The 9677-nt window shown below is 48.1% G+C and overlaps 1 long non-coding RNA gene across 1 annotated transcript; it reads left to right on the forward strand.

Annotated features, from left to right (window-relative positions):
* The first annotated feature begins 1889 nt into the window (after positions 1-1889).
* On the forward strand, positions 1890-3220 carry LOC129326678 (uncharacterized). Its single transcript, XR_008596724.1, has 3 exons — positions 1890-2273; positions 2596-2647; positions 3004-3220. It is a non-coding gene; the product is annotated as an uncharacterized LOC129326678 (long non-coding RNA).
* Positions 3221-9677: the final 6457 nt, after the last annotated feature.

The raw sequence follows: 9677 nt of genomic DNA on the forward strand, positions 1-9677 counted from the left end.
TGGCTACTTCCTAACCATTCTAACTCTCAGATAAGATTTCAAAGGGTAGCAGGAATGCCACCCAAATATTTCCCACTATCCCTTTGGCTCTTCCACTGTTCACTCAGAAGGCCCTGTTTAAAAAGTATGTATTTAAAGAAGACTCATTCACTCACAAACGTCCTCCCTGCTAATAACAACAACAACAACAACAACAACAACAACAACAACATTCGGTTTATATACTGGCCTTCAGGACGACTTAATGCCCACTCAGAGCAGTTTACAAGTATGTTACTATTATCCCCACAACAAAACACTCTGTGAGGTGGGTGCTGACAGCAAGCAGGGTTTATATCTATATCTATATCATCTATATCTATATAATTTAAAAAATAAAATAGTAAACAGTACATAAAAGAACAAGAGATAATATAACAACATATATTACAGAATTTATGAACTACAAGATGATAATAAACAGTGCATAAAAGAACAAGAAATAATTATATAAAACAAAATATATAATAAAATATATAAACTACAAAATGATAAACAGTACATAAAAGAGCAAAAGAGAATTATATATAACAGAACATATAAACTACAGGATATTTCTCTCCCCCATCCCCATACTTACTTATATTAAAATCTTTATATTCAATATTTTATATTAAACATTTTAAATTTACCAATAATTATTCTTAGTTTTTCTTAATTTCCAGCTACAGAATCACAGAATCACAGAGTTGGAAGGGGCCATACAGACCTTCTAGTCTAAACCCCTGCCCAGTGCAGGATGTGCCTAAAGTATCCCTGACAAATATTCCTCTAGCCTCTTCTTGAAAATGTAATACATAATACATAATCAAAGAAAGCTTTCCATTTATTCTGGAATTCTAGGATTTGTCTGTTATGCATAGAAGCAGTTAATTTAGCCATTGATGCATATTCATAAAATTTATTCATCCACTCATTCATATCTGGACAAGATTCTGCCTTCCATTTTGTTGCATATACCACTCTCACTGCTGTCACCATATATTTGAAAAGTTCACTGTGTACTTTTATAATATTACTTGGTAAAATATTTAATAGCATATTTGAGAGTTCAACACAAAGTCAAATTTTAGTATCTTTTGCATCTCTTCATATATTTTTATCCAATATCTCGCCTTCTTGCATGTCCACCACATATGATAGAATATTGCATCCATACATTTCCAATACCTTCCACTATAATCCTTATTAGTTTTTGCACTATCCTTAGGGGTAATATACCATCTACATATTTTATACCAATTGACTCTTAAAATTTGACTATCTGTAAATTTAATTTCTTTAGTCCATAAGTTTTCCCATTGGCTCATGGAAATATTTTCTTCGAAGTTTTGCATCCATTTTATCATACAGTTTTTAACTTGTTCTGATATTGCAATAAGATTTTATATACTTTTCCTAATAGGTGTTTTGAATCTCCAGTGATTCGTTACTCAAACACTGTTTTCTCTCTTAATTGGCCACCTTCTTTGGATAATTGTTCTTTAAATTTGGGCACCACTTGATAATCCATCAACCATGAGATATTTTTTCCTTGAGCTTGAAATTCTTGCTGAGTTTTTATTTTATCTTGCTTATTCATCATATATCCATAATTAACATAATCAATTTTATTTCTTGTGGTAGTATCATAATAGGCGTCAGGCTCTGGATGACAGAATACAGAAGACAAATCCCTGGTTCATTATAACAAGAGACAGGTCCTTAGTGGGCAGCCCAATCCTAAGAAGGGCACGGAAAGTGAACAGGAACCGAACTAAGGCTTGCGAGGGCGCATCTAGCCCGTACACCCGCGTAAGTGGCCTTCCGCCCGCGCTGGGACGTGGCGCTGGCCCGCCGGCGGGCCAGCACCGGTGCAAGCCACAGGCGCCCGGGCGGCGGCGCAGAAGTGGCGTAGAGCCCTACGCCGACGCAGGGGGGGGCGGGGAGCAAGGCGGGGTCAGAGTTAGTCCGCTCCCTAAGCTCCTCCAGAAGCGGGAACGCCCACAGCGGCGCAAAAAAGCTACGCCACGGAAAAAGAAGGCGTAGCCCATAGGCGTCCATGGAACGGCGAAAAATCAGCCCCCTCTCTGAGCGCCTCGCCCCGCCCCTATGGCCCGAAGGAGCATAGGATGAGAACTATCCCGGGGACCAATCAGCGTGCGCGCCCGGCGTGGACGAGCCCCCCTCTCTGCACCCAATCACCTGCGACCGCGCCCTACAAAACATCCGGCCAGCGCCACCCAAACCCCCAGGTAAGTGAGCACTCGGCCGGAGGCTCTGCCCGTCTGCTGAGTGGCATTGCCCCTTTGAAAACCGAAACGGGCTGAGGGCATTCACATTGGCAGGCGCAGAATGCACTCCGGGGACTTTGCGAAAAACTGGGGGAACTTCGCATAAAGGGGAAGAGGTGCAAATGTCTGCCTAACTCTCTTTCTACCGTGATAGAAAGAATGACTCCACAGCTAACTGATGCATGCTAGTTGCTTCTAACTAAGCACAAACAAACTAACCCTTCCGTGGCAGAAGGGAATGACACTTTGCAAATTAACCGCATGCTCTCCCGTTTCCTTGCAGGTGCCCTGACTCTGGCGCTCCCACCTGGTGATGACCGACGGAGCGCTGACAGGTAAGGAGGAGGTGGGGGGGCATTCCGCAGATTAGCGCAAACTGCCCATTCACCTGAACCCACCCGCTCACTTGCCGCTTTGGGTGAGGCCCAGCAGGGGTGGGGGGCAACCATGGCCGCCCCTGGCTGCCTCAGAGGCAGGCGCCTCGAAAACCACATGTGGCCAGGTGTTTGTTGTGACCAGCTCATTCTCTCCCTTAAAGGTAAAGGCTTGCCAAGGCCGAGTGCATCCTCACCAGACCGTCATGCATCAGCTGCTGCCCTCGACCATGTGCAACCCCCCCGGATGGCGGAGTGTGGGGCTTGCCTTGCCAGTGGAATGAGGCAAAGCCCACACGTGTCTTTTTCCCCCACAGGCACGTCCAGGGCATGGCTGCTCCCCCGCGCCCCGCCCTCCCCAAACATCTCTGACGGACGGTTGGCTGCAGCCCAGGAAGCACCGTCGCGCCGCGGCCTGCATCCCAGCCCCGCCCCTCCGAGCGGGAAGGAGGGCTGTGTGGAATGCTCCAGCTCCCTCGCCAGCCTAAACGCAAGCCCGCTCTTTCCAGTGCAATAAAACGAGATGTACAACAACTGTTTTCTGTGTCTGCGAGTCTGACTTCGTCCTCCGCCCCTCCCTCAACACTCCCGTCACATCTCCCCACCTGCACATTGCCACAAATGTATCCGACACACCCCGTCTTGCCTCCCCGCCCCCTCCCTCCCTCCTCCCCCCCTCCTCCTCTGTATTTGACCAGTGTCTGTACCACCCATCTGCCGAAGAGAACTTGATTCTCAGAAGCCTGTGCCATAATAAAATTGGATAGTTGTAAAGGTGCTACGGGGCCCTTTTTGAATTCGCTACCACAGGCTAACACGGCTAACCCCCCTGTATCTATGGCCAGGTAGAGGGTTGGGGCGGGGCATGTGAGCGGGGATCCCCGGTGGGGAGAGTAGCTGGCACACGATAAGCCAGGGAGAGGGTGGTGCGAGCTGCAGCTGCAAGGGGGCGGGAGATGGCAGGGCAAACGGTCCGCTCGCTGGAACCCTAGCCCCCACCAATGGAGAATCCAGGGTGGTGGCAGGTGGATGCCATATCCCGGGCAGGAGGTCTCGCGCGCCTGGGGAGGGTCGCCCCCATCGCAGCCGCAGCCCCAGCAACACAGTCCCATGAGCGGCCGCCTCCCAGAGTGGGTCCAGCCCCTCGGGCGTCTGCAGCAGCCCCATTGGTCATTCCAACACCTTCCACCCCAGGGCGTCCTGCCTCGCATCCAATCCCGTGGAGCAGTTGCCAGCCTCCCACGCCAACAGGCCATGGTTGTTGGGAGGGGTGGGGTGTGCCTCTCAAGTCCGTGCCGAAGCCCTGCTCGGGCGGCTCGTCGCCATCCTCGACCCTCCGGCCCCACCCGCAGCAGCAGCTCCACCCGCCCCAGAGGCACCCCTCCCTCGGGCCCAGTTGCGTGCGAGAGGCCGGGCCCGTGGACGGCCAAGGGGGTCCGGCCGCCGGCCTCGCCGGTGACCGCCGCTGCCGCCTTGGGGGTGGGGTGGGGTGTTTTGCTGCACAGACGGCTCTCCTACACGCCTCCCCTTCCTCACGTCTGCTGGGGGAGGTGGGATGATATAATAATAAAGGCTGATTTCTGTGCAATGGGTGTCTGTGTTCTTTGCCTTGGGATGGGGACGAGGGGGCAGGCCCGCTGTGTCTGCCTCTTGGTGGCGGCCTCAGGCCAGCCCTCCCCTTCGGCACCACTTGGGGGCTGTCCCCTGCTGCCAGAGACTGGCTGCTGCCCTGGATTCCTCATGGCAGGGCGCCTGCCAGTCCCATGCCAACCTCTCTGGACGCGGCCGCCAGGGACTTGGTGCTACATTGGGCAAACGGGGGAAAGGCTTCTCAGACTACGCCCACCCCTCTCCTTCCCGACTGCGAGCCCCGCCCGACACACGAGCCGAGGCAGTCTGCCAGCATGGGCGCGGTTTGCCTGCTGCTCTGGGGCCTGGCCGGGATCGCGTGCTGCCCATAGGCTGCGCCTTTCCTGGCCCCTCCCCCTGACGCTTGTCAGGAACAGCACCCTTTGGCTGCGCCTGGCGGCGGCCGTGGATCAGACCCGCCCACAACACTTTCTGGTTCTCCAAAATTGCATCTCTGCGCCGCTGCGGGCGCCGCTGCGGCCACACTTTGCTGGCACAGGATCCGGCCCGGCGGCGCCGCCACACCACCAGTGCAGCCGCGTCGGCGTTGGGGCCGGCCATAGGATTGCGCTGTTAATTACTTTTATTCAGAAATCAGTTCTTTCCATACTCAGGTCCAAAGGTCTACTTAGGAGTAAGGTAAGCAACTAAGTAGCGCTAGCAGAAAGTTGACTAGAATGGCAACATGGGAAAAACACATCCCTTTTCTACCCAACTTTCCTTCCCCCTCCCAATGCCCAAACAATTCATTGCTGCTCTTTCTGTGTGAGAACATTGTGCATATTTGTGCTATCACACCACGAAGAGAGAAGACATATCATAGGCCATTTCCAGATGGCTTACCTTCACCCGGGACGTCACGCCTCGTTGTGAGGAAAATGTGAAATATCGAGTTTCCTTGTGCGAGTTTTGCATGACATCGCGTGACGTCGCACAAAACTCACGCGAGGAAACGCGATATTTCGCATTTTCCCCGCAAAGAGGCGCGATGTCCTGGGTGAAGGTAAGCCATTTGGAAACGGCCATAGTCGGAAGAAAGGTCCAAAGTTATAAACATACAGCCACCTGGGCACGTCTGAGAATCCACTGGCAACAGGAAATGGAGTTATACTAGGCAATTAAGCATACACTTGGCAAAAGTAATATTGGCATGAATGAATGGGCACAGTCAAACATGACAATAGGCATCTATTGGTGATGTCAGTGGCGAAGTTGGTGGACTTAATCTGTTTCTACATTAAAACCATATTCTTAATAGTCCATGCCTCAAAATATGTATAGCAGCAAGCAGGTTATAACCCCCTACTACATGTGACTACATGTGTTCAGCTCACATAGTCACAGTGCATATATGAGTTTAAGCTACGTGTGCATAATAGGATCCCTCATACTCCTCAAGAATATTGCTTTTCAAATGTTTTTATTCACAAGAGAGGAGCCCAACTGCACATATATTGTATATTGCTTTGAGACAGGATGAGAGAGACTTTGGTTTGGGAAAAGATGGGAGGTAGTCCTACTGTATAATGATAGCGACAACAACAAAATTCAGTTTATATACTGCCCTTCAGGATGACTTAATACTCACTTAGAGTGGTTAACAAAGTGTGTTATTATTATCCTAACAACAAACACCCTGTGAGGTGGATGGGGCTCAGAGAGCTCCAAGATGCCGTGACTGTCCCAAGGTCAACCAGCTGGCTTCAAGAGGAGGAGTGAGGAATCAAACCCAACTCTCCAGATTAGAGTCCTGCTGCTCTTAACCACTACACCAAACTGGCTCACCAGTAGAGGTGTGCAGTGCCAAGATGATTTGGTTTTTCCAGTTCGGTTTACCCGAATCAGGAATAAAGCGATTCCCAAAGCAACAAGCCACTTTGGAAATCGTGCTTCGGGTTGCTTCGGGTATACTTAGGAAAGATTTGGCCTTTATTTTCAATCGGGAATGTGCGCCTGGATTTCCAGGAGCCTGGGGGAGCCATTTTCATTCCTAAGTATACCAAGCTTGGTGTGGACCTTTTCCTAACTATCTTCTAACGACCCCCCCCCCCAAGTTTAAGAATGATAGAACTTGGGGGGGGGCTGTTATGGCTCTCCAAAGAAGGTATCCCATCTTCCTCCACTCTCCATTATTCCCTGTAGGAAAAAACAAGGGGGCTTTCTAGGCAGCTTGGGGTGGCATTTTGCAAGCCAAATGCACCCAGTTTTCAGGGGTCCTGCTCCTACCTCTCCTCTCAAGACTCCCCAAGTTTCAGGGAGATTTCACTTTGGGGGGGCCATAACAGGCCCCCTCAAAGAAGATGCCCCTATCCTTCTCCACTCTCCCATATTTCCTACAGGGAAAAACAAGGGGGCTCTCTAGGTGGCTTGGGGTGGCATTTTGCAAGCCAAATGCGCCCAATTTTCAGGGGCCCTTCTCCTACCCCTCTTCCCAAGACCTCCCAAGTTTCAGGGAGATTGCACTTTGGGAGGCCATGTTATGCCCCCTCCCCTCAAAGAAGATGCTCTTATTCTTCTCAACTCCCCCTTATTCCCTATGGGGAAAAACAAGGCGGCTTTCTAGGTGGTTTGAGGTGGCATTTTGCAAGCAAAATGCATCCAATTTTCAGGGGACCTGCTTCTACTTCTTCTCCCAGGCCCTCCAAGTTTCAGGGAGATTGCACTTTGGGGGGCATTTTATGCCCCCCAAAAGGTGGTTTCCATTCCAAACCATATTTCTACTGTGGAGAAAACTCCCACACAGCAGAAACACATGGATTGTGACTGCCAGTGGATGCAGCCACTGTCCCACTCACAATCCACTCCCCAACATCCCAACAGAAGCAAAGACACCCCCCCCCCCCCGCAATGATTCCTCCACCACCGCCAGAGCTGGCTGGCCAGCCATTCTCCATTCTTCCCTATGATGAGAATTTTTTAAACTTTGTTCCCAGGGGCACTTATGCGCAGGGTGGGTGCCACACAGCACAGGCATGAACCCCTGATGCAAGCTCATCCCTGGGAAAGCATGGCAGAAGCAAAGACATGCTCCCCAAATTCCCCCATCACCCCCAGAGCTGGCTTGCCTGCCACTGTCTATTCTTCCCTATCTTCGCACTAGAGAATCACACATACACAAAAGTTAATTTTTAATTTTTTTCTTAATAACAGCAATGCACAATTCACATCATCACTGTTAAATCACAACTTGCAGTCCTAGATTAAAACAACACCCACCATCACACCAGAGAATCATACACCAAAAATAATTTTCAAAAAATTTATTTCTTGAACATCTTGCCTGCCCTGCCCACAAGTGGGCTGAGGAGTGGTTACAGCATACAACAACATTAGTACAACACTAATCATACACCCCCACCCAGCAGAAATAAAGTGGTTTAAAGGAAACTGCACCATAGTCTCACATCCATTCCACCCAAACCACACTGAAATGGGAGAAAACTCTTGCAACTTGGTCCAGCAGAACTATTGTTATTTCCTGCAGCCAGGCTCTGAGTTCAGCCAGTGGAGAAACACCACAGAGCAGAACCAGACAGTACCAAGCCACAAGCACAACACAACGGCATTCGCGGAGCACAGTGGCAAAGGATTCCCCCCCCACACACACACACCAGCTTCAGGCTGTTGTGATCTAGCCTTCATCATCAGCTGGTGCCTATTCCTCCACACTCCACCCACCCTTTCAATAACAATATTTAACAGCATTGATAACATTTAACAGAAACAGCAGAATTTAACAACATTTAAGAGAATTAAACAACGTTTAGCAACAGCAGTTTTAAAACATTTTAAAACAGTAAACAACAACAGCATGCATAGCTTAGTTTGGGGCTGCTTCTTTGGGTTTCCGTGTCCTTCTACAGTTTAGAGTTTACCTAACCTAACCAGTCCCTTCTTGTCTTCCCATTCCAGTGGCAGTCAACATTTCTGGGTCCTCTATTCACATTTATCTGAACAAATGTATACCCACAGGGACTGGGATAGTGCTGCTGCATTCTCTCTGTGTGTGTGGTTGGGGAGCTGGCCAAATTGCAGGGTGCATCCCTTCTGCCACTGAGTTCCACCCTCCTCCTGCTGGTGTTCTAACTAATTTTAATTAAGGGGAAAGCGCTATTCCCCAGGTCATAGACTCACAGAGCATAAAACAGCATAAAAAGAACAAAACGGGGTTCTGGTCGTAACTTCAAGGCTAACAGCTTGAAGCTTTTGTGGACCAGTGGGAAATCTTTGTACAAATTCTATACAGCCATTTCATGCTGGAGTATTCCTATGAAATAGCTTTGCTGAAGAATTGTGACTCTTGGGTCAAAAACAGAATATCTAGTGAAACTGAAACGTTCTCCTACTGGTTTCTGTATATTATGATTTCTAAAGTCAAATGCGTGCCCATGTATTATTTTATGTAGGGACTGAACTTTATGTCTTATGTTGAGAGCCGAAGGGTATTGTTTATTATATCGCATTGGAGAATGAGCAGTTTATGAATCCAAGATGGCAGAGCTGATGTTATTAGGTCCAGTAACAGTATTGCCTAAGTGTATATGGAGACTAAGTTAATATTCTGGTTTTTACTATGCCCCATTCTCATTGTTAGGATATTTCTGAGTTTTCTGAATCTTGATTATCACCAGGGAGGAGGATTGAATAACAACACTACCAGCAATTAGCAGGCTAAGAGACAGTAAGTGATGAAGGGTTTGCATTTGTTGAAAACACTGGGTACCACATTGAAATATCTATGTGCCATTGTGAACTGGTGCCCAAGATATGTCAAGCTCTGGCCTCTGTAATCCAGGCTTAATTTAAGGCAAGCATTCTTTCCTTTAAAGCCCCTCAAGACTTGCAGTAATGAAGGACAGTCTCTCCCTGCTTCATCATGATATGTATTTTTCAAAACAGTTCTTGCACATTATCACCTCTTTTGAACGGTATTGTTATAAAATAACTGAAAGTAATTTACTAATAATTTCTATAACATGTTTTACTAAAAATATACAACTTAATGTTTATTATTTTACATAAATGGGGCTGTTTAAGCTGAGAAAATATCTACTTGCTGAAAGTGACCCAATGAGCTTCATTTGAACTTTGGCTTTCATTTTCATATCTAATATGGGCCTTTTTTGCATAGGCAATTTTTGCATACCTCTTTGGGTTTTCTCCCAAATTCTATATGTTTAACTCCCTCTTCAGATTTCAAAGCGGCGTTTCAAGAGTTTCTTCTGAATTTTTTCCCCGCACAGAAAAAGCACAGGTAGAAAATTCAGAGGGGAACCCTTCAAATGCTGCATTGAAATCTGAAGGAGGAGTTAAGTGTATGGAATTCGGAAGAAAACCTGAAGAGGTATGGGGCCAGAAGTGG

This window comes from Eublepharis macularius, chromosome 3 (genome assembly GCF_028583425.1).
Source record: "Eublepharis macularius isolate TG4126 chromosome 3, MPM_Emac_v1.0, whole genome shotgun sequence".
Classification (NCBI taxonomy): domain Eukaryota; kingdom Metazoa; phylum Chordata; class Lepidosauria; order Squamata; family Eublepharidae; genus Eublepharis; species Eublepharis macularius.